A 24,734-nucleotide genomic window follows, 5' to 3' on the forward strand; every position below is an offset into this window, starting at 1 on the left:
TTCTTCGACTTGCTACGAGGCAATATTGACTGTTCTGAACTTCTGGAACAAACCTCGTTCTTTGTTCTACCTCGACGTTTCCGGAGTTCGTATCTATTGGCACTTCCCCGTCACAAAACCAACTGTGGCTACAACAATCCTTTCGACTCGTGTCTTCGTGCGTTTAATAAAATCAGTGACGAATTTGATCTGAATATGTCCAAAAGCACATTTAAAATTAAGATTAGGAATATTGTTAACCATTTGTTAACCATTATTCAGTATGTACGTCTAGGACGAAGACGGTGATAAATAAATAAATTTATATATATAAACATGGAATGTTGTCTGTCTGTCTTTATGTCTTCCTGTCTGTCTGATTCTTATGGACTCGAAAACTATTGAACCGATCGACATAAAAATTAGTATGTAGGGGTTTTTGGGGTTGGGGAAGGTTCTTATGATAGTTCGAGACCCCTCCCCCCTGTCTAAAGGAAGGCTGCCATACAAATGAAAAACAAATTTCTGCATAACTCGAAAACCAATCAAGCAAATGGTGCCAAATTTGGCATCTGAAAGTTTAAGAGGCAAGAAACGTTTCTATGGTGAGCAGGCACTCCTCTCCCCTCTCGAAGGGGGGGTTGCCATACAAATGAAACACAAATTTCTGCATTATTCGAGAATTAATCAAGCAAACGAAACCAAATTTCGCATGTGGAGGTTTTGGAATGCAATAAATGTTTATATGGTGGTTAGACATTCCTCCCCCTTCTCTAAGGGGGAGCTGCCATACAAATGAAACACAAATTGCTGCATAACTCGAAAACCAATCAAGCAAATGGAACCAAATTTGGCATCTGAAGGTTTAAGAGGGCAAGAAACGTTTCTATGGTGAGCAGACACTGACACAGACTGAGCAGACACACCTCTCGAAGGGGGGGCTGCCATACAAATGAAACACAAATTTCTGCATAACTCGAGAACTAATCACGCAAACGGAACCAAATTTGGGATTTGAGGGTTTTTGGATACGAAAAATGTTTCTATGATGGCATGACACCCCTCCCTCCTCTGAAATGGTGGGGGGTTCCAAAAAATTAAAACACATATTTCAATCAAACATGGCAATTGAAAATTTTCGGAAAACTTTTCAATTGCCATGTATACTGCCCACCATGCCATGAAAGAAAATGGGAAAATTTGCGAAAATCCAATTCCCATGTGTTCTACAATTTCATAGTGACAAGCGTTGTTAGTCCATTTGATGTTTGCGCTAACGAAATTGATCTTTGTTCGAAAGTAGAAATGGATTTTAATGTGATAAAACTCAAAGGAATTGTCCGATTTACGGCTGTCTTTATTCTATCATATTTTCTGTATCAAACATTTCTTCCATGTAACGGAGAAACATGTTATTTGCAAGTGGTTGAAAAATCTTGAACGAGAATTGTGTCTGAAAATAATTTGATATTATAATGACGAGTTTTGGTAGAAGTACTAGGAATTTTGTAGTTAAAGGTAATTTTAAAGGGTCGATTAGAAGATCAATCAATAAACAATTCTGCGATTGGACCCATGAATCATTGCTTAGGAAGAAAACGTGAATGTTTGAGGGTATTGATAACAAAAAAATATTTTTGGCGGGACGAAGTTTGCCGGGTCCGCTTGTAGCATATACAATTCTTTAACAAAATTGTTACACCATTCATTATTATATCAAACATACTATAATGTATTCGAATTTATCGAGTTCATATACCTTATATAACGAAAGATACAGGGAGTTCAACATTAAGATAGTGGGTGCATACTTTATTTTGTCCAGTACTGTAGGTTGGTACTACACAAAAATGAGTTCGCTACATATTTTAGCAAACAATGCGATGGACGTAATCTTGAAATCTAAACATTCGAATAAACAGCGTGGGGGCAGTTCGAAATATTTATAAACTGATAACGAATAAACGATTCATAGAAAATATGATACGAAAAACATACGTTACCTCATATTAATAGTGCCGAAGGCAGCATTAATTCGCCTCAATTTGAATGAAAATTTTGATTTGGTGTTATTATATTATTTGAAGCATGTTGTCCTGACTCTAAATTAATCTGTTATCGATATTCCCACTAAAACTTACCATTGCAATACAAAATTATATTAACCCTTGTAGCGGGAGCTTCTTTTTCTTCTACCGTTTCCTTTGCATTTACAAATCCCGCATGATGGAGCCGTGTATCAAGCCGCCATCATGCTAAAATTGAGCGTTACCACATCAGTAATCACCAATATTCACACACATACCCTGCCACCAATACGCATACGCACGCTTTTCTACATGCACTCACCTTTTGTTTCATCCGTGAAGCTTGCTGATTGGTTGTCCGCGTTCTTTGTCCTCACGCGTCCATCTGAGAACCGGAAGTCCTTTCTTTTCTGGATCTATTCCTCCAGCCTCGTGCAACAGCACGTGGCAACTCCTGAATTCTACACGGCCTCCTCGAGACTTTCTCGGCGGCGTCGAGTAACGAGGATTGAAACTGCACTGCGTTAACTGTTCGAGAACGCGCCACTTTTTTAAGACGCTACGACTTCGTATCAATAGCGCCACTTTAGCTGCTTCCGTGTTTTTGGCCCTTTCCGGTACCGTGTACAAAAAGATCACCGCACTAAAAAAAAGATCACCGCATAACCCGAAACACACGTTTGTTTTGACGTAGGACTACGTCTAACCGGAAGATATAGGGGGTGAAATGGAAATCTAGGCACTGAACAAGTAGGAAAAAATGCAAGATTTGGAACGCTTATAACTCGAACATTTCTCAATAGATCGCAAAGGTTTTTGCATCAATTGATAGGAAATATATCTACGCATCTATCATAACGAATAACATTTCATTTTTCTTGAGATAAATAATTGAATAATTGTGAAATATCAAGCATTGTCCAAATACACTATGTGCCCATTTTTGATTGGTCCATTTTGTGCTCCTCAAATTGTACCGACCAAAACGGGCAACCAGAGCAGCAGCGAAATAGAATGAAGCACGATTGGAAAGGAAAAAGAAAAAAATGAGGGAAACATTAGTCGCAGTCTCACACATGCGTAATTCTCGAGCCAGCCAGTCAGCTTAAAAATCCCCTCTCCGCTGCCGTAACGATCATTCTCATCCGAACCGTACACCACATCGTTTCGCATCACCTCACATCAACAAACCAACACAAGCAGCCATGGTTGGATATGGCAAAGGAGGAAAAGTGAAGGGAAAGGCAAAATCCCGCTCGAACCTTGATCTGGAGTTCCCGCTCGTGTTGATTTGGAGTTCCCCGCAAGGGTAGCTAGGCCGAGCGCGTTAGTACCAGTGCACCAGTCCACCTAGCCGGCGTTATATAGCTTCGGCCGCCGAAGTGATCGAGTTAGCTGGCAAAGCTGCTCGCGACGATAAGAAAACCTGCATTCGGAACAGAACACATTCGGTTCGGTGGACATCAAGACAACAGGCAGTTGCAGCGAGTGGCGAGTGGCAAACGCAATCGCAAAACGGCATCAGGTAGCAGAAGAAAAAAGTTTGTTCTTTATACAAACTGCTTTGGTGGCAAATCCAGAACAAGGCGGTTTCGAGGGCGTTCGAAATGGTTTTTTTCAAAACCACGAGTACTAAGTTTTCTAAATTGGAACCATTCCATAAAACAAGGCGCTTTTCAGGGCCATTAAACCTTCCAAAAAAGAGTTTAGGAAATAAAGTTCAATGCTTTCTAAAACATTATCCAAAATAATAATAAAACACAAATTGATGTTTTCATAATTTGTTTGCCAGGATCTGATGAGTAAGTGAATTTGGCAGTTGTTCTGAGCTTATTGATAGTTGGGGACTTTCCTGATTATTCAATTTTCACCAATTCTTAAATTGTTTCCAGATTTAAAGTACAGTAATCTACAATTAGTTCGACATTTAGCTAATTGGACGGACATGTAATGCGACTTATTTAGTTGGACATTTTTGTAAACATAGAGATCCAAATTATGACCCCACATTGAAAGTCGACACTGTACCACTGTCATCGCAAATGTTCAATTACAGGTTAAAATTACCTCCAATCCGGCACTGAGTGGTGGTAATGCGACGTGCCATTGAATGTAATTTACTGTAAAATATGTCACAAGCTGGATGGGAAGAAATTTTCCAACTGTGAAAGCTGTGGCGAGTGGCAAATGCAATCGCTAAACAGAAAGGTTTAGCCGAACAAGATGGGGATATCGAGTGATAACAAAACAATAAACTCTTTAGACTTTTTGTGATCCTGAAAAGGACCTTTTTAGCCTGTATGTGAATCTAACGAGCGAACAAGTCGTAATGAATGTATTTTTTTCCATCGCTCCCTTTTAACGCTCATTCGTTCGTCTCGTTGGACTCGCCCCTTTGGCTGAGTCTGCCGATTTGTCTCTATCCTGTGAGTGTGTACCGCTAGAGTACAAAACGCGCGCTGATGACCACCTATGCATTCCCTATCACAGCCATCATTTGGATTGTACGATATGTGCATACGCCAAAAGTTGCCCGGCGTTGATAAGTACAAAGGTTTCAGAAAAAAAACGCAAAAACACAACGCCAAAGGTTCTTTTCAGAACCACCAACATGTTCATAAAGAGTAAACAGTAAACTAATCCATTTTTCAGGTAGGTATTCACGTAGGAGAAGAAAATCAAACAATATATTTAAAATATATATTTAACAAAAGCAGTCCCCTTTGTATAGTCCTACGTCACTCCGGTTATGTCCCCGACATTACCCACCCGTCTTTTTTTTTCTTTCCTTCTCACAACAGAGAATCAAACGCGCGGTCCACAACACTAGACCACGCTTCTAACTTGCTTTCATGAAGCCACTTCCGCCCCTTAATGGCGGTGAATTGCCCCACCAATAATGTGATTTGACAACTACCGGATATTCTTCGCCCAAAGAACTTTTCACGACATGCCCGACCGCGCTTTTCCGTATTCAATTATTCGCGTCTTTGCAATTTTTACCACGAGAAAACGCACCGCGAACTAATAGCCACCAATCACTTCCTGCGAACAGCTATTTTTTGCCAACAGCAGCAGCAGCACATCCCAGCAAATCTAACAGCAGCAATTTCAAGGGTCTCCGCCAGCAGCGAACCGAAATTTATCCAACAGCAGAACTTTATCCAGCAGCAGCAACAGAATTTAATATAATTGCCAATGGTCGAAATCATTTCCACCGCAGTAATCCAAAAGCAGTGCAGTCTAGCCACAATGGCGGTGCTTCGACTAATAAAATCTAACCGCAGCAAACAAAAAAGCCGTCTTGTCTCAACAGCGGTTATTCGACCAATCTCCCGGCTGCATCTAACTCGAAGCTTGCATGAAAAATCTCCGATTGTGTTGTTGTATTGGTTTTGGCATAGCCGTATAATACCAACACTTCCATGCTGACATGTTGTTGTGCTCACGGCTTACAGAGACAAGGCTAGCTACTCCGGATCAGTCATTTTTTAGTGACGTCATCTGAATTGTTGAAGTAAACAATGTGTTCTTATTTTTTATTTTTCGTTCTTTATAAGTTTGTGCGTTGATAATATAGTTGATTATATTTAACACCATGAATAATTTGATAAAACATCTATCCACAAAGAACATAATTCTCGGTTTTTCGGAAAGCGAAAGAATCTCTTTTTTGGCCCGATAATGTCATTTTCATAATTTATACACCCGCTCACAGCGCATTGTACAATTTTCGATTTTTCATTTCAGGAACATTTACGCGTAAGTCGGAAAACAAAATACAACTGGCGACTGTTTACACTGACGACTCGGATGACGTCATCAAAAAAAATGTTTACTCGCTAAAGAACTAGTAAGCCGTGGTTGTGCTCGCGCTAGGTAGATTATCGCGCCACCATGGTGAGGATGTTGCATGAGAGAGCGCTTGTTGTGTTGCGTCTTGGAATATGTGTGGTTGCCAGCGTTAAGCGCTGCAAAAATGTGACTACACCCAGGTTTTTTTTACGCGGGGGATACGTACCTCGTAAAAAAAACCGCGTTAATTGGAAAATTCGCGTAAAAAAAACCTCGTAAAAAAATCCGCGCAAAGAAAACCGCGTAAAAAACCTGGGTGTACTAATGTTACACCCTTTGCGGTCGTATTACATTTAGCCATGGGTGTCGTACTGGTTGGAATTATTTTTCCTTGAAAAAGCAGTGATAAATACAAGATTATGAAATATAAACATTGTATTTATTTTTTTGTAAACTATGTATATGTACTAACTTAACAATGTGTTGTGATGTGGAGTTTTAATATAAAAATAGTATTTTATAATTCGTGTGAAATCTTCCGAAACCCTCTTCAAGAGTAAATCATACGAAGTATAATCAACACATAATTTTAGTTTTATTATCCGTTTATCATGTGACACTTTTGCCATTTATTACATCAAATGTGTAAGTAATGCCAGCAATGTGTATCCGAAAAGATCAGCACTTTTCTCTTTCAACAAACAAAGGTTTTTTACATGAGATTATTTAGATTACATAATACACTTATGCACACAATTATTTTGCTCTTTAAAAAACAACTACTTCAACATAATTCAAACTAGTAGTTACTCAAATGATAATTTCTGTGGTCCGAGATTATCCGAACTTTTCTCTTTAGCAGAACAACGATGTTGTCGCTTGAGACACTTATGTGATTTTTCAAATAAAATGAGACACTTATGCAAACAGTAGTTCTGATATTTATGAACAATCTTTTCCATTACAACGAAATGTTACAATGGCTAAATTCTGCTGTTATGATTTTTGTCCTACATTTCTATGCATTCAACGCACTGTGCGTTGTCTTGTGTGGGTGACTACTTCGTTTGGTACTGAGTACCGTTATCTATTACTCATTGGAGCACTGTATTGATCCGTGAACAGGTTTACTAGACATGAAACTTCGTTCAGGAAAAGCATAAACTGATACTTGGTTGAGTAAAATATTAGGCTGTCAAAAAAGTCCTACGGTATTTTTTTTTTTTTTTAATATTCATTTGTTCATAAAATTAGTTACAATCATCTGTTTTAAGTCAAATGTGCGCCGTTTTGTACGATGACTTGTTCCCAACGAGATGCCAACTTCATAATACCCCTGTTATAGAAGCTCGCTTCCTTATTGGCAAAAAACTCGGATAGCCAATTTTCACAGGCCTCTTTTGTGGCTAACTTCAGACTACCTAGCTCGTTCGCCATGGACAAAAACAGGTGGTAGTCACTTGGTGCAAGGTCCGGACTATACGGCGGATGCAAAAGAACCTCCCATCCGAGCTCCCGGAGCTTCTGGCGCGTCACCAAAGAAGTATGTGGCCTGGCGTTGTCCTGATGGAAGACAATGCGGCCTCTGTTTATCAAAGATGGCCTCTTCTTCATGAGTGCTACCTTCAAGCGGTCCAGTTGTTGGCAGTACAGGTCCGAATTGAGCGTTTGGCCATAGGGAGGCAGCTCATAATAAATTATTCCTTGACAATCCCACCAAACACACAGCAGAACCTTCCTGGCCGTTAATGAGGGCTTGGTCACCGTCTGAGCCGCTTCAGCGGGCTTCGACCACGACCGTTTGCGCTTCACGTTGTCGTAAGTGACCCACTTTTCATCGCCAGTCACCATCCGCTTCAGAAACGAGTCGATTTTGTTGCGATTCAGCAGCGATTCACATGCGTCGATACGGTCAAAGATGTTTTTTGTGTCAACGTGTGTGGCACCCTACATCGAGCTTCTCTGTGAATCCAAGCTTCTTCAAATGGTTCATAACGATTTGATGACTTATCCCCAGCTCTTGGCCGATGCTACGGCTGCTACTATGCCGGTCTTTCTCGGCTAATTCAGCGATTTTGTCGCAATTTTCGACGACAGGCCTTCCGGAGGGTGACACATCTTCGACGACCTCTACACCAAAACGAAAACGTTGAAACCATCGTTGTGCGGTGGAAATGGAAACTGTATCGGGTCCATAAACTGCACAAATTTTATTGGCAGCTTGAGATGCATTTTTGTCTTTGTCATAGTAGTACTGTAAAATATGTCGGATTTTCTCATTATTTTGCTCCATATTTGCGACACTATAACTCACGAACGACTTAACCAAACAAAACACTGTCAAGGACTATATTATAGCGCGCAAAAATACCTTTCCAACAAGCTATAGTATGACTCGATACAATGAATACAACTAGAACTACGCGCTTACAACGACACCTCGCGGAAATACCGCAGGACTTTTTTGACAGCCTAATATAAGATCAGCATGGTTTCTTGCTGTGGTGGCTGAGAGCAGTCAAACGACCAGAACGGTAAAAAAGGTATGGTGGCTGAGAGCAGACAAACGACCACAAAGAGTTAACGGTCCAAAGTGGGCCGGAGGGTTTCTATGATTTTTTATTATTTTAATTCAAATGAAAAACACAGTTGACGCTTACGTCAACCATGCATATCTGGGCAGACACCACTTAGGTTTTGATTAATTTATTGACGTTCAGTGAATAGAAAATTTTGTATTCGCTAGAGAGCCCAATTACTTGTGCAATACTGGTACCAGTAACTGAAACCTAGTGTTTACATGGTTCTAGTAACTAGACTCTAGTCACTGGATAGTACAACTGGAGTGCTAACTTGCGTCGTATAAATGAGGCATAATTCTCTGGGAACTCAAAAAAAATGCTTCTATAGTTATGAAACATAGTGTATGCAGTAAAAGATAAGGTTAAACTATAATGTTTAAAGGCAGTAAAATATTTTGACAACATACGATTTATCATTCCCAATTTATACTTGTTCCTACCAGTTCGATGACAGTGAGCACAAACCCATATTAAATATTGTTGTCATTTCCAATCTTTCGACTAGTTTTTTTTATCCCATTTATTTATTTATCAGGCTCATTAGCATTTTATCTGTAACAGAGCCGGGTTTTTATCGTGTACATGTACATATGTTTATGTTTCTATAAATTGTAAATTACACAGTAGAAGTAGTAGCCATTTAGGCGTTAGATTTTCTGTTCCATTACATTATGGTAAATTACACTGTAGTAGCCATTTAGGCGTAAGGGTATTCTATCTGTTCTTCCATTGTTCAGCAGACCGGACAGCGGAGACAGTTGATATTGATCATTGTTGGGTTATTTATAGAACAGCAGCCCGATGTTTCTTGCAGAGCAGAGCAGTTGTATGGATGAATCGATCTTTGTTCCACCGTGGATCGATCTCCATGGCTGATGATGGTTGCGTGGACTTAGTTAGTCTATAACAACACAAAGATGGTCAATTGAGGGTCCTGAGTTTGAACTCACGATCGATCGCTTAGTAAGCGAACGCGTAACCAAGTGGCTACGAAGACCCCCCCCTTTCGACTAGTTATACATCATATATTTTTAGCAATTCATACTTGTCAATTAATCTACAAATACGAAATTACTTAAACGAACGGCAAGCAAATTCAAAAGCGCGGAACGGCAACGACAAGTGAAAAAAAAAGTCACAGGAAGGTTGTGTCCGAGACACGACTGCATAGTTGACGTAGGATTCCGTTAGGCTATCTGTTGATTTTGGATATGTTTGAAGACTTACATTATTAAACTTTTTGATAATGATTTGGTGGCCCTGAAAAGGGCTGTTTTGTTTGGATGTTGGATATTGTTTGTTCATTCCACCAGTGTTTACCGAGTGATGATGACAGAAAGATGGTAAACAGTCGTTGGACGGTGCGTATCAGATAAAAGATACCGAAGTGGAAAGAGATATAATGAAAACCGCCCTCTGTGATCCTAGACGAGATGCCTCCTATGTTCTGCATGGATGAAATAAAGAACTCGCCAATGTAATATAAGATAATTACCAATAATGAACACAATTATCAATTTTTCTCATCATTTAAAACATGTTACTTTAATATAGAGAAAACGTATTTGAAATGGGAAAGCTAATTTTCTTTTATTACTTTTACTTTTTGAGTGTTTATTCAACCCAATGCGAATTTTAATTGGACTAACAGCACCTAATAATGTATGAAGAGCATAAGCGAAATCACTTTTTCTTCACTTTTCCAATTTTTGTCGCCGTATAAACTTTCCTTGGGTGAAAATAAATACAACAAAACAGACAGCTTAAACCAAACGACCCATTCTCGAGCGGGAATACACCTTGGTTTTTATTTATGAAATATGAAATAAATCGTTTCATATATCAAGTCATTTTTAACACAATTGCTACCATATACGCTTTTACACTTACACTTGTGCTAAATTTTTCACAATACACGATCGGTCATTGATATGAAATTTTACGAAGCAAGCAACATTAAAGTTTTAAATTTAAATTTTATTTACTAGAATTGATCGTATCACTCACCTTACTTGCAATATCAAAATGCACCCGACTTTCATATATTTGCAAAGCCGATTTCCCCTGGGCACCTTGGTTTTGATGTCTCTGTTAGGGAATATATTTCGGAAGGCACAAAAACTCCCCCTACTTTCATGTATTTTCAATGTCTATTTTTCCCAGGCAGCCTGGTTTTAATGTCTCTGTTAGGTAACACATCTCGGTAGGAACAAAAGTTGCCCCTACTTTGCAATGTCGATTTCCCCCAGGTAGCTTGGTTTTGATGTTTCTGTTAGGGAATACATTTCGGTAGAGACAAAGGCCCCCCTACTTTCGTGTATTTACAATGCCGATTTCCCCCAGGCAGCTTGGTTTTGATGTCTCTGTTAGGGACCCGCCGCATGTGTCGTCAATTTAGACCAATCAGAAGTGGGTTTTTCCGTTAGGATAGGGGTTGAGCTTTTTCAATTGTTCGATAGTTAGTTTCATGACATATATTATTTTCTTCAATATAAAAAATTGTTATGGAGTGCCGAAATCGATTGACGCAAAAATTTCATCAATCCATCATGAAATGACTGAGCAATAAGCGTTTGAAATTGGACAATTTTCACGATGTGCTCGATTTTCGATTTCCAATTTGTACCCCAATATGTTCCCGAAAGACGTAATCCTACGTCAAAACTTCAAAGCGAATCCACGACTTGCAGATGGATTATGCCCACAATTATGCCAAAGCGAAGCAAACATGTCCCGGAACGGCTCTATCAGTGTGACTTGAAACAATATCTACAAACAAACAAATCTTCGACGGATCTTCGCGTCTCGCGTGGAACCGGTAAAAGGTCCCGCTAGCATCAACGAATGCACCATGTTGATTTACATAGCGCAAATATTTGATCACGATGATGACTCGAAGCGGGCTCATAAAATAAGGCACAAGATGCAAGTGCCGTTATGTCGCACACAAAGGGTTTGAACTGTTTGACTGAACCCCGCGAAATAAGAGGGGGAAAAGCACTGCTTCACCGAACGACACCGCAGCCAGCGAACAGTTTCGTGATAATTTTTAATAATAATCGGCACGTTTCTTATAGTCTTAATCATACTCTCCTTTCAAGTGCGAACGAATCCAGACACGCCAGGGTTATCGATTTTCCACGGAATTTTTAAGGTGGAAGATTATTTATTTTATTTGTTATATAAATTCTAAAATTACGACGTCCCGGGCGTTCGCTACGGCTCGCCATGTTCCACTTTTGGATCTCTCCCGCCGGGAAGAAGGAAGGAAGAAAGGTGGTGGGGGAAGCCAAAGCCAACCCGCAGGTCTTGAAAAGGATAACCCCCCGAACGACAATACGAAACTCCACGAATGCACCACCACTGGCTGTGAGAGTCTGTAAAATATTTATATCTTCTGCAGACCGCTGTTTTTGTGTGCCTGCAGTTCGGCCACAACTTCCGCCTGATGCAATCCACCGGACATAACTCATTTCGGGGAACGGGTAGCTTTTTTGTCCGAGATGCGCTCGCAATGCACCCATAATAAAACAAGCGAGTCCGAATAAACACCACCTAGTGCGATTTAATCATTGTAATACATTTAATCTATTGGTCCGCGATCTGGGCGCGCTCATGACGCGCGATGTTCATGTTTGAGTGAATGGCAAGCGGGGGATTATCTCGCCAGATTTTGTGGGTTAAAAGGTTTTTTTCCTAAAAAAGTGTCAATCCACATGCTAACAGATGAATGCCCTACATGTTACAGTATACGATATTGTTGCGCTGAAATCGCGTGCGGCCTTTTGCTCTAACCACTGAAAGACAAACACATTTTTACACTTCAGATAAGATCCTCCATCACATCCAGTCTAGTACGGTTATTAATCAACGGAAACCAAGCAGTGATTCTGACCAACGAGAGAACCAACGTAAAAGCCATAGATCTTGTGTCCAGCTGCCGGTTTATGATAAGCAAATAAGTGAAACAGTCATACTGTAGTAATTGGAGTATGGAGCAATAGGGCAAACTATGTGGTTTTTGTTTGGTCGGTAATTTATCGCAGTGGAAGGCATTTACTACACGTACCGTTTTATTTTCCCATGCTTCGTAATTGTAACATTCGTGAGCAAGATATGTTTTCCGTGCTTCAATCTGAAAATAAAACGTTCGCATCACGTCCAAGGATTAGTTTCATTACCATCATATAGAATCATGAATAACCTTTCACATATTTGTTGTCTGTTAAATCACTTCAATTACTAGAGTAATTCGTGACTAAACTATAAATACACTGCATCACAGATCATGTACGCTCTCGGGGTTAAATTCGTTTTTTATCGGCAATCAATAAAATATGTATCCCTAATGGACATAAATGAAGTGCAATTATTGCTTCACATTTATTTTGGGATTAATTGTCGCAACATCAACGATTGTCCATCTACCTTCTAATATTATCATATATATATATATATATATATATATATATATATATATATATATATATATATATATATATATATATATATATATATATATATATATATATATATATATATATATATATATATATATATATATATATATATATAAACTAGCTGACCCGGCAGGCTTCGTTCCGCCCAATATTTATTTTTCGTTATCACATTCACATTTTTTTTACTAAGCGCATGTTTATAGGTCCAATCCAATGAAGTACATATCGAGGTGGAGCAGTAGGCTAAGTGTATCTGTATTGGTAAGCAAAATATCGTGTCGTAATTATTTGCATTCAATATCGAATTTATATGAAAGAAACAAAACAATGTTGAAAGTACTCACGGTTGCATGATAATTTGAGTCAAAATTCTCATGAAATTATTCAACTGTTTGTTTTTAACACATGACAATTGTATCGTGGCTTATTTCGATTATTTATGTGGTAAAAAGGTCCAGAGAGCAGTCGTATGCTTCGTTCCCGAAGGCAGTAACATTTTCAGTGAAATTTTGAAAAATTGGCGATTATTCTCTCACATCATACACACCGACACTGAGAGCCTTCGAAACACCCGAAACACACTTCATAACGTTAAAATAATGAAACTGGCATCCTGAAAATGGCATTTTCACATAGATGCAGTGAACAATCAAAGATAAACACAACGACTGACGTCACTATTTGAGAAATAGTTATGGCAGCGTATGCTATGTCACTCGAAACTCTACCATCTTCATTACCTTTTTTCCAGTACATTGGGTCCAATCGCAGAACTGTTCATTGATTGATTTTCTAATCTACCCTTTGAAATTTCCCTTTATTATGAAATTCCTAGTACAGCGCGAACTCGATTATATACATTCTCCGATTTCTTTTCACTGTATATAATCGAGTCAAAACAAAATTCTATTCGTTTTTTATGCATATATTTTTCGTTTATTAAAAATAAAAGAATAATTTAATTTTTGATTCATCCCCTTAAAGTCAGAGAACATCTTTCTCACATGAAAAAAATATTTTTTTCCAGAATCTCATAGGAGATGATAGATAATCATATTTGATGGAAAAAGTCACAGGATGGTTGTGTCCGAGACACGACCGCATAGTTGACGTAGGATTCCGTTAGGCTATCTGTTGATTTTGAATATGTTTGAAGACTTACATTATTAAACTTTTTGATAATGATTTGGTGGCCCTGAAAAGGGCTGTTTTGTTTGGATGTTGGATATTGTTTGTTCATTCCACCAGTTTTTACCGAGTGATGATGACAGAAAGATGGTAAACAGTCGTTGGACGGTGCGTATCAGACAAAAGATACCGAAGTGGAAAGAGATATAATGAAAACCGCCCTCTGTGATCCTAGACGAGATGCCTCCTATGTTCTGCATGGATGAAATAAAGAACTCGCCAATGTAATATAAGATAATTACCAATAATGAACACAATTATCAATTTTTCTCATCATTTAAAACATGTTACTTTAATATAGAGAAAACGTTGAAATGGGAAAGGTAATTTTCTTTTATTACTTTTACTTTCTGAGTGTTTATTCAACCCAATGCGAATTTTAATTGGACTAACAGCACCTAATAATATATGTAGAGCATAAAAGAAATCAATTTTTCTTCACTTTTCCAATTTTTGTCGCCGTATAAACTTTCCTTGGGTGAAAATAAATACAACAAAACAGACAGCTTAAACCAAACGACCCATTCTCGAGCGGGAATACACCTTGGTTTTTATTTATGAAATATGAAATAAATCGTTTCATATATCAAGTCATTTTTAACACAATTGCTACCATATACGCTTTTACACTTACACTTGTGCTAAATTTTTCACAATACACGATCGGTCATTGATATGAAATTTTACGAAGCAAGCAACATTAAAGTTTTAAATTTAAATTTTATTTGCTAGAATTGATCGTATCACTCACCTTACTTGCAATATCAAAATGCACCCGACTTTTATATATTTGCAAAGCCGATTTCCCCTGGGCACCTTGGTTTTGATGTCTCTGTTAGGGAATACATTTCGGAAGTCACAAAAACTCCCCCTACTTTCATGTATTTGCAATGCCGATTTTCCCAAGGCAGCTTGGTTTTGATGTCTCTGTTAGGGACCCGCCGCATGTGTCGTCAATTTAGACCAATCAGAAGTGGGTATTCCCGTAAGGATAGGGGTTGAGATTTTTCAATTGTTCGATAGTTAGTTTCATGACATATATTATTTTATTCAATATAAAAAAATTGTTATGGAGTGCCGAAATCGATTGACGCAAAAATTTCATCAATCCATCATGAAATGACTGAGCAATAAGCGTTTGAAATTGGACAATTTTCACGATGTGCTCGATTTTCGATTTCCAATTTGTACCCCAATATGTTCCCGAAAGACGTAATCCTACGTCAAAAATCCTTCTACGCGTATATTCTAATTTCAACAATGACAGAGCTATTGAACTTTTTTTTTGTTTCGGACTCTGTTGCCTCAAACTGGCTCTACACTAAAAAATACGCTACATAAGCCAATTCTGTTGCTTTAATTTGAAAGATGTGAAAATTTAGTATAGGATATAATAGTGGAACATCTAAATTAGTGGATTTAAATAACATTTTGGTGATCCATTTTTATTTATATAGATAGAAGAAGATATAGGAATGCGTTTTATCACATTAAAAACTGTCAATTGTCATGTTTGATTGAAATATGTGAATTATTTTTACGGGACCACCTCTCCATTTCAGAGGAGGGAGGGGTGCCATACCATCATAGAAACATTTCTCATATTCAAAAACCTTCACATGCCAAAATTGGTTTCATATGCTTGATTAATTCTCGAGTAATGCAGAAATTTGTGTTTCATTTGTATGGCAGCCCCCCCTTAGAGAGGGGGTGGAGTGTCTAACCATCATAGAAACATTTATTGCACCCCAAAACCTCCAGGGCCCCAATTTGGTTTTATTTGCTTGATTAATTCTCAAGTATTGCAGAAATTTGTGTTTCATTTGTATGGGAGCTTTCGATAGATTACTTTGGAAAATATTTGAGATGATTAGAAAAATTCGAAAAAATTTACTATGCATATATATATATATATATATATATATATAAATATATATATATATATATATATATATATATATGGATTTCTGTCTGTCTGGTAGTCCAGGGAAGGTTTTCATGATAGTTTGAGACCCCTCCCCCCGCTCTAAGGGGGTGCTGCCGTACAAATGAAAAACAGATTTCTGCATTACTCGAGAATTAATCAAGCAAACGAAACCAAATTTGGCAATGAGGGTGCTTTTAGGGTGCAATAAATGAATGTGGTTAGACACTCCACCCCTTTTTTAAGGGAGAGCTGCCATACAAATGAAAGACAAAATTCTGCAAAACTCGAAAACTAATCAAGCAAACGAAACCAAACTTGACATGTGGGGGTTTTAGGATGCAGTAAATGTTTCTATGGTGGTTAGATACTCCTCCCTTCTTTCTTAGGGTGGGCTGTCATACAAATGAAAAACAAATGTCTGCATAACTCGAAAACTAATCAAGCAAATGGAGCCAAATTTAACATGTGAAGATTTGAGGGGACACGAAACGTTTCTATGATGAATAGAAACTCTTCCCACCTCTCTAAGAAGAAGAGGGGAGGGGTCTGTTTTTATTCTATCATGTTTTCTGTATCAAAAATTTATTCCATGTAACGGAGAAACATGTTATGTTCAAGTGGTTAAAAAATCTTGAACGAGAATTGTGTCTAAAAATAATCTGATATTATAATGATGAGTTTTGGTAGAAGTACTAGGAATATTATATTAAAAGGTAAATTCAACAGGGTCGATTAGAAGATCAATCAATGAACAGTTCTACGATTGGACTCCTGAACTTGCGCTTAGTAAGGAAACGTGAATGTTGAAGGTATTGATAACAAAAAACAAATTTTGGGCGGGACGAAGTTTGCCGGGTCAGCTAGTATAATATAATCGTGGGGCATGTGATGAAACAACTAACTGTGGATAATGGAAATATGATAATGGAAATAGATTAATGAAGGAAGGGATGTTATAACAACTGACTGCTACTTGACTAACTATTATCTACCTTTCAGTACATTAAACCGTTTAACTTAAAAAGTTTTTTTTCATTTTTTTTTATTTTCTAGTTTTTAGTACATTCTCTGTATGATTAGTATACTTATCTAAAATAAAGCCATCCAACTTTTTTTTTAATTTTTATTTCTCATCTTATTTTTTTCGGAATATTTTGATGGTATACTATATTCTATTAGTCAAATCATTTCATTTGATATCAATATTGAGGGGATTGCATAAAAAAACATAGTCGACCATTTTGCGACGGCGACCTATTTGAATTTATGTTGTTCATAATGTAGCGTGTTCTCCAAGTCAAGCCATTCAGCCATTTTATTATTTGTTGATATAAGACGAAATTCATCTTTGAAATACTCCGTTTTTTGTTAAACCAAATTTATGTTTTTTCAAAACAAAAAAAAAATTGTGCTTCTTTAATGTAAGCTCTTCGTGGCCTAGATTCCATTGATTCACATTTCAAAACTCAACGTCTAAGGTACAAGTACTCAAAATAACAAAACGACCGAATACTCGTGGTTTGCTGGAAAATAGTATTACATTCTTTCAAGTATATATCAAGCATTCATGTTTTTAAAAGAAAAAGCTTCAACATCTATCATGTAAATTTATACCGTATGCGTAATAATGTTTGTACCATTAGACAATGTGAAAAAACAGGCCTTGGCCTTCATAACACGCCATAATGAGTATTCTAGCGGAATAATATCGGGGCTGGATGGCGACCACATATCCTTCGTCCTTCCATTCTTTTTGTATGCTAAAAACTTCGAAATAGAACGAAGAACTCTGATATGATATTTACAGGCACCAAATAACATCACAAGACGTGAATTTCACAACTTGTACAATTTGTATTGATGACAGATGAACCGCCGAACTAAAAACAATCATTCACACTATCAATAAAGCAAAATCCAGCAAAATAGTGATAACGACAGTAGAATACATAAAGGGTATGATCGAGAGCAGATTGATTTTATACGTTGTAGAAATTCAAATTCCGAGGGGTCTATGTAATGCAATTGGAATGTTTATTCGATCCAGTTAATGATTTCACTTTCATTTTACTTTTTATTGCTTTCTTATATATATATATATATATATATATATATATATATATATATATATATATATATATATATATATATATATATATATATATATATATGAAGTTCCTCTGAACAGTGGTTAAAGATCGCTGAATGCCCATGCCCATTGATACTCTTCTGTCAGCAGTTCCTTCGCAAGCACTTCGAATGATCCATCCGGTAAAGTGTCTGAGCGGGGGCACTTAATGAAGTCGTCGAATTGATCAGCTTGCCACATCGTGTAAACAACCGCGAAGATTAGCACACACCTCATACACTGTTCCCTTGCGGTATTGCATTTTTGCATAGACCGATTTTTCTAAACAACAAACGTCTGACCCTTTTTTCGCTTCGACAACCAGATTTCCTCCAGCGATGGATGAACGAGAGACGGGTTCCTTCCATCGAACCCATGAGCCTGCTTGGCAGAGACCGTGTTTGGCCTCTTTAACCTCGCAATGTTGTAATGAAATTTGCACAATTATTTTTCATTTTGTCAGCAGTATAATTACAGAGATCTCCGCCGTTAGATAATTCCCTGCAACTATTTATTTCCTCTACTACTCACGCCGGTCTCGATTTCGCCCTATCTGTCCTCTTCACAGCGAGGGACCCTTTCTGGAAGCTGCTACCTCAAGCCAGACTGGAAACCTTCCCCGTCAACAGCAGCCACACCAATTTCCCTCTTCTGCTCGGCTGCTATTTCAATTTTCCCGCCGCAGTCGATATTTATTGCCATATTCTTTTCTTTTCCCATCGAAATGAATATTTTAATTATTTAGTTTGGTATAGAGGAACGACTCTAGAGGCGCCGCTCAGATCTTGGCGCGATGCAAATGGTTTCGACTTTCGATCTAAGCACTTCACGCCACCTATGGCAACCAAACAGACCGGAGGCTCGAATTAAGTTGTACACATAGTTTGCATTTCTGCCAGTTTCTTTGCCGTTTCGTGGGTTCGGTGAAATAGAAGGTGCAAATGTTCACGAGTTGTTGTTCGGTCTTGGGTCTCTTGGCGCTAGAAAGCATACCGCATATAGGTACGTACCGATATGTGAACGCGAGGTGGCACGACCTCTGAGGGGCTAACAACACACCACCGCTTTCGAGTCGGTTTTCCCTGCCATTTGGATCGAACCCAGGTGAGAGATAAACATCGTCAACTAATCGGCTTTATCAAACATTTTAATTGCCGGTTCAGTAATTTTAATTATTATTATTTATGAGATAAACGACACTGATTAATACGGTTGCAGTCGGTGCGTTCGATTCGCCGTGACGAACGGCCAATTCAGAAGCAAACGTGTTGGTTTATTTACACTAGCGATAGGAGCCGACAGGCGGTATTAAATATTTAGTGTGTCGTATGATTGCGATTATCGGTATATACGGATTGCATTACAGGGTATCAATAACTCGATAATGACAGTGCTAACGGCAAGATGTTGAAAAAATACGCAATGAATATCCCGTTCGACCAATGTTATAGACATGCATCGAGCCGTTAGTCAACAATAAAAATAATCTCAACCAGCGGTCACCATTTTTTTTATGTTTCAGCTTCAGCCCAGCCTAGTCAATGCTCAAATGGATTTTCGCAACGAGTAATTTAGATTGAAGTTTTTCTTATTGCAACTGTTTGTCCAGCTGGAGTGGCTTTGTCTCGGAAAACCAAAAACATGCTCCCACCGAGCAGCTGAGAGATTACAAATTAGTATTCGATACGATCAGCTGCTTTGGGCCCACGTTGAGTCACAGCGAGGCCTTGCGATCGGTCGTCCATCGGTGGAATTAATTCGAACCAAATTCCTTCACAATTGAAGAAAAAAAACACAACCCCGTGAGTAATCGTCTGAGCACGTCCGCAAAACATGCCTTGACTTATGAGACATCTTACTGCGCATACTTCAACCATCGTCTAAATCGGGATTCGCAGCTCAGATGGAATCACATAACTATATGCGTTATTTCGCCATCTGATAAGCGCGGCTTAATTAATCGCGTACATGAAGGCGGCGTTCACTTGGCGTGATACCATCGATATCTTCATAAAGCCATTTCGAAGTGGTTGCCGTTGTTGTTGTTGTTATTGGCGTTTTTCTACCGGCTGCGGCGGCGGCTTAGCGTGGAATCGTTCGTGACTACGGTCTACGGAGAGGACGGAGGTCTAAACGACATATAAATATCTCTATTGCCGTGAAAGAGCCCAACGCGCAGAGTTTCACGGTCTTCTCGCCAGGTAAAAATCCACTCGAGATGCATTTGCACACAATTATGTATTATTCATAATGCAATTGATCGAAAACGACGAATATGTTAATTATCTGCGATTGTTCGGAAGATTTTGATTGATTCAGCTGTTTTGCCAACCCAAGGCCTCTTGCGTAAACGAAGCCGTCGGTTCGCTGATTGCTCAACGATAATTTCTTAATTTGCTGCAGACAACATCGTGAATATATGTTTGTTGGTCAACTATGACTATTCGTTTGGCTAGTTGCGGAGATTGTACCAAAAATATCCCACCGTGTTTTTATTGAATGAATGATCGATCATTCCAAATTTTGTTGTTTTTTTTTTCGTTTTGCCGATCAGGTTGAACATTCATTGGCATTTGTTCACGCTAATTTTGGTATCTAGGATGAATGCACCTTACGCAATACGTAAAACTGTGTGGTCAATTTTGCAACCAACTGGAATGATTTTTCCCAGATGGAATGGGAATCAATAAAGTAGTTGAACGAAGTGACAGAGATTTTGGGCATAGAAAGCATTGAAACTGAATGACAACAACAAGCTAGATATATCTTATTCGTAGATCGTAATTTGATTTTGTAAATCGTAAATTGCTTAAAATTTCAGCTCAAAGTTTATAATAATAGTGTCAGTTTTTGAAAATAAACTATTCCATTGTGAACTATATTTTGCTTTGCAACGATTTTTCTTTGTTAGGATCCAAAAATCTTCAATCGTTTGAGTGTCGGAACAGTTTGTCAGTTTAAGGCCACAAGGCGTCGGAACGTTCATGCTTTCTGTCAATTCCGACAAATTCTGTAAAAAACGGCTTCACATGTCGGATACATCAATCCTATGAATCATCTTCATTGTCACCCACAATATATAGGGAATGGAAGAAAATAATGATACCAACAAAGTTTTCTCAATGTTCAATAAATTATAACTCTTTGGAAAGTTTATTTTTGACGTAGGATTACGTCTTTCGGGAACATATTGGGGTACAAATTGGAAATCGAAAATCGAGCACATCGTGAAAATTGTCCAATTTCAAACGCTTATTGCTCAGTCATTTCAGGATGGATCGATAAAATAATTGCGTCAATCGATTTCGGCAATCCATAACAATTTTTTATATTGAATAAAATAATATATGTCATTAAACTAACCATCGAACAATTGAAAAATCTCAACCCCTATCCTAACGGAAATACCCACTTCTGATTAGTCGAAATTGACGACACATGCGGTGGTTCCCTAACAGAGACATCAAAACCAAGCTACCTGGGAGAAATCGACATAGCAAATACTTGAAAGTAGGAAGAGCTTTTGCTCCCATCGAAATGTGTTCCCTAACAGCGACATCTAAACCAAGCTACCTGGGCGAAATCGGCATTGCAAATACAAGAAAGTAGGGGGTACTTTTATTCCTACCGAAATGTGTTCCCTAACAGAGACATCAAAACTAAGCTATATTGGGGAAATCAGCATGGCAAACACATGAAAGTAGGGGGAGCTTTGATTCCCACCGAAATGTGTTCCCTAACAGAGACATCAAAACCAAGGTGCTTGGAGGAAATCGGCATTGCAAATATATGCAAGACGGGGGCATTTTTATATGGCAAGTAAGGTGAGTGATACGATTAATTCTAGCAAATTAAATTTAAATTTGAAACTTTAATGTTGGTTGCTCCGTTAAATTTCATATCAATGACCGATCGTGTATTGTCAAAAATTCAGCACAAGTGTAAGTGTAAAAGTGTATATGGTAACAGTTGTGTTAAAAATGACTTGATATATGAAACGATTTATTTCAGTTTTCATAAATAAAAACCAAGGTGTGTTCCCGCTCGAGAACGGGTCGTTCGGTTTAAGATGTCTGTTTTGTTGTGTTCATTTTCGCCCAAGGAAAGTTCATACGGCGAGAAAAAATTGGAAAAGTGAAGAAATCTTGTTGCTCTACTTATAGTATTAGGTGTTGTTAGTCCAATCAAAATCGCATTGGGTTGAATAAACACTCAGATAGTAAAAATTATAAAAGAAAATTACCTTCTCCTTTTTAAATATGTTTTCTTTATATTAAAGTAACATGGTTTTACTGATGAGAAAAATTGATAATTGTGTTCGGTATTGTTAATTATCTCATATAACATTGATTTTTTTCTTCATTTCATCCATACATAGCACACGAGGCATCTCTTCTAGGGTCACAGAGGGCGGTTTTCATCACATCCACTTCGGCATCTTCTATCTGATACGCACCATCTAACGGCTAACTAGCATCCTTCTGTCATCACTCGGTTGTAAACACTGGTGGAGTGAACAAACAATACCCAACAACCAAACAAAACGACCCTTCTCAGGGCCACCAAATCATTATCAAAGAGTTTAATTCTTCAAACATATCCAAAATCAACAGATATCCTAACGGAATCCTACGTCATCTATGCGGTCGTATCTCAGGCACAACCCTCCTGTGACTTTTTTTAGATTCAACCGCGTGCATTTGACGGAGAAAATTATCTTTGTTGCGTCCAACGCAATATGGGTGGAGCCAACAATCCGAAATCAGCAACACTTCGACGTCATACCCACGCTACCCAACAAGTGGTATAAATACCAGTGCTTTTCCCAGAAAAATATCATTCCCATTCCAAACTTTGTATAGAACAGACCAAATAAATTTAATTATTATAGTACCACGAGTCTTTTACCGCAGTGTGGAGCCGACCCCCAACCAAAGCCTTTCTCAAGGCTCAGAGTAACAAGAACCATTTCACCGCTCACCGTTGCAGTCTGAGTTGCTGTCCCACCGTTGGGAATTCCCCGCCTCACCCCAGCAAGTTGATACATCATCAGTCGCTGTCCCACCACCGGAAATTCTCCCCCGAAACCGTCTCGTCAAGACGAGGATCGTGATCGGACAACGGAAGGTTCGTAGCGGACAATATAATATATATATATATATATATATATATATATATATATATATATATATATATATATATATATATATATATATATATATATATATATATATAAATCTCGTGTCACGATGTTCGTGGTCGAACTCCGTCTAAACGGCTCGACAGATTTTCATGAAATCATACACAAAATACTTGGTGCGCATGAGAACAGGTCGTAAACTATATATGATACCAATAATATACCGATTACCGTATATTTAACACAGATTAGGGTGGACCTATGTAGAAAAATAAAATAAGAATATTTTTTTTTTCTTTAAGATGGCTTCAAAATATATCTAACCCAAAATTCTCACCCCCCATCGTCTACTTCCAATCCCGATTTTAGTATTTTTGTATAACCAATTTTCAAATAATTTAATCGTTATTCGTTTTTCAAACAATACGAGTTTATTTATATTGTTAAATGTCCGCTTCATCGAATTTTCGTGAAGTGCGTCGCCGGCGAACTGGAAGTCTTTTTGAATGAGCACAATAATTTATTGAAATTATTCAAATCACATATATTCGGATTGCAAGGCGACAATCATGCTATTGTCATCAATCCTGATAAAACGTCAACTGGAGAGCACGTTTGTAGATCCAATGCGCATGTTGTTGATAACGTTTCGACTGCACATCAACACACGAAATTGTGATTCAAAGAAAAAACAAAACGACGTTCTCCATCTGCTTCTTCGATGATACATATGTACCTAACATTCGCCGTCTCATCGTAGTCTTACTTACGTCATTTTTATTAGTACTATATGAGATTTCTATGCACACCTTGTATGTATTCTGAGTATTCTGAGCTCTACAATATGTGGGACATTCTGATGGGATAACGTTATCGTTTAAGATATATTATCGGATATCGTTTAAGCATTAAACATCGAGATCCCACCACAGACTTTATTTATTATGAAATGTATTACTCATTTTGAAACAATATTAATGAACGTGTGATTGAAGTAGACCAGGGATTCTCAAACTATTTTGGTCGAGAGATTCCTTTTCCAGAATGAAGTGATACCATCGACCCCCATAATCAAATTTCTTTGATCATTTTATATTTATCTGATTTATATAAATTCAAAAACTTCATGGTTGGCCAAGTGAGTAAACTTGATTTGTTTTCTCATCAATAAATAGGCCGCCTTGCAATTCAGATAATATTAAGTGTAATTAATAATTATTAATACAAATATCAACAATAATACTTTTTTCATACTAATACCGTAATTCCTGCGACGCAATCAACAGAAGCGATGTTTTCTTCTATTATTCTATTAACCGTTCATCTAGAAAACGACGATATAATTATAATTTTGTTTAATTTTTCTACTTTACGACAAAAATATATTACTTCTTTTCATTTTACATTTACGTTAATGAAATACATTGATTCGAGAGAAGAAATGGTTTTTTTTTTATTTTGTTAGCGGACATCACAAACACAAATATGAAGATTCACAAACGTGTCAC

This window comes from Toxorhynchites rutilus, chromosome 3 (assembly GCF_029784135.1).
Source record: "Toxorhynchites rutilus septentrionalis strain SRP chromosome 3, ASM2978413v1, whole genome shotgun sequence".
Classification (NCBI taxonomy): domain Eukaryota; kingdom Metazoa; phylum Arthropoda; class Insecta; order Diptera; family Culicidae; genus Toxorhynchites; species Toxorhynchites rutilus.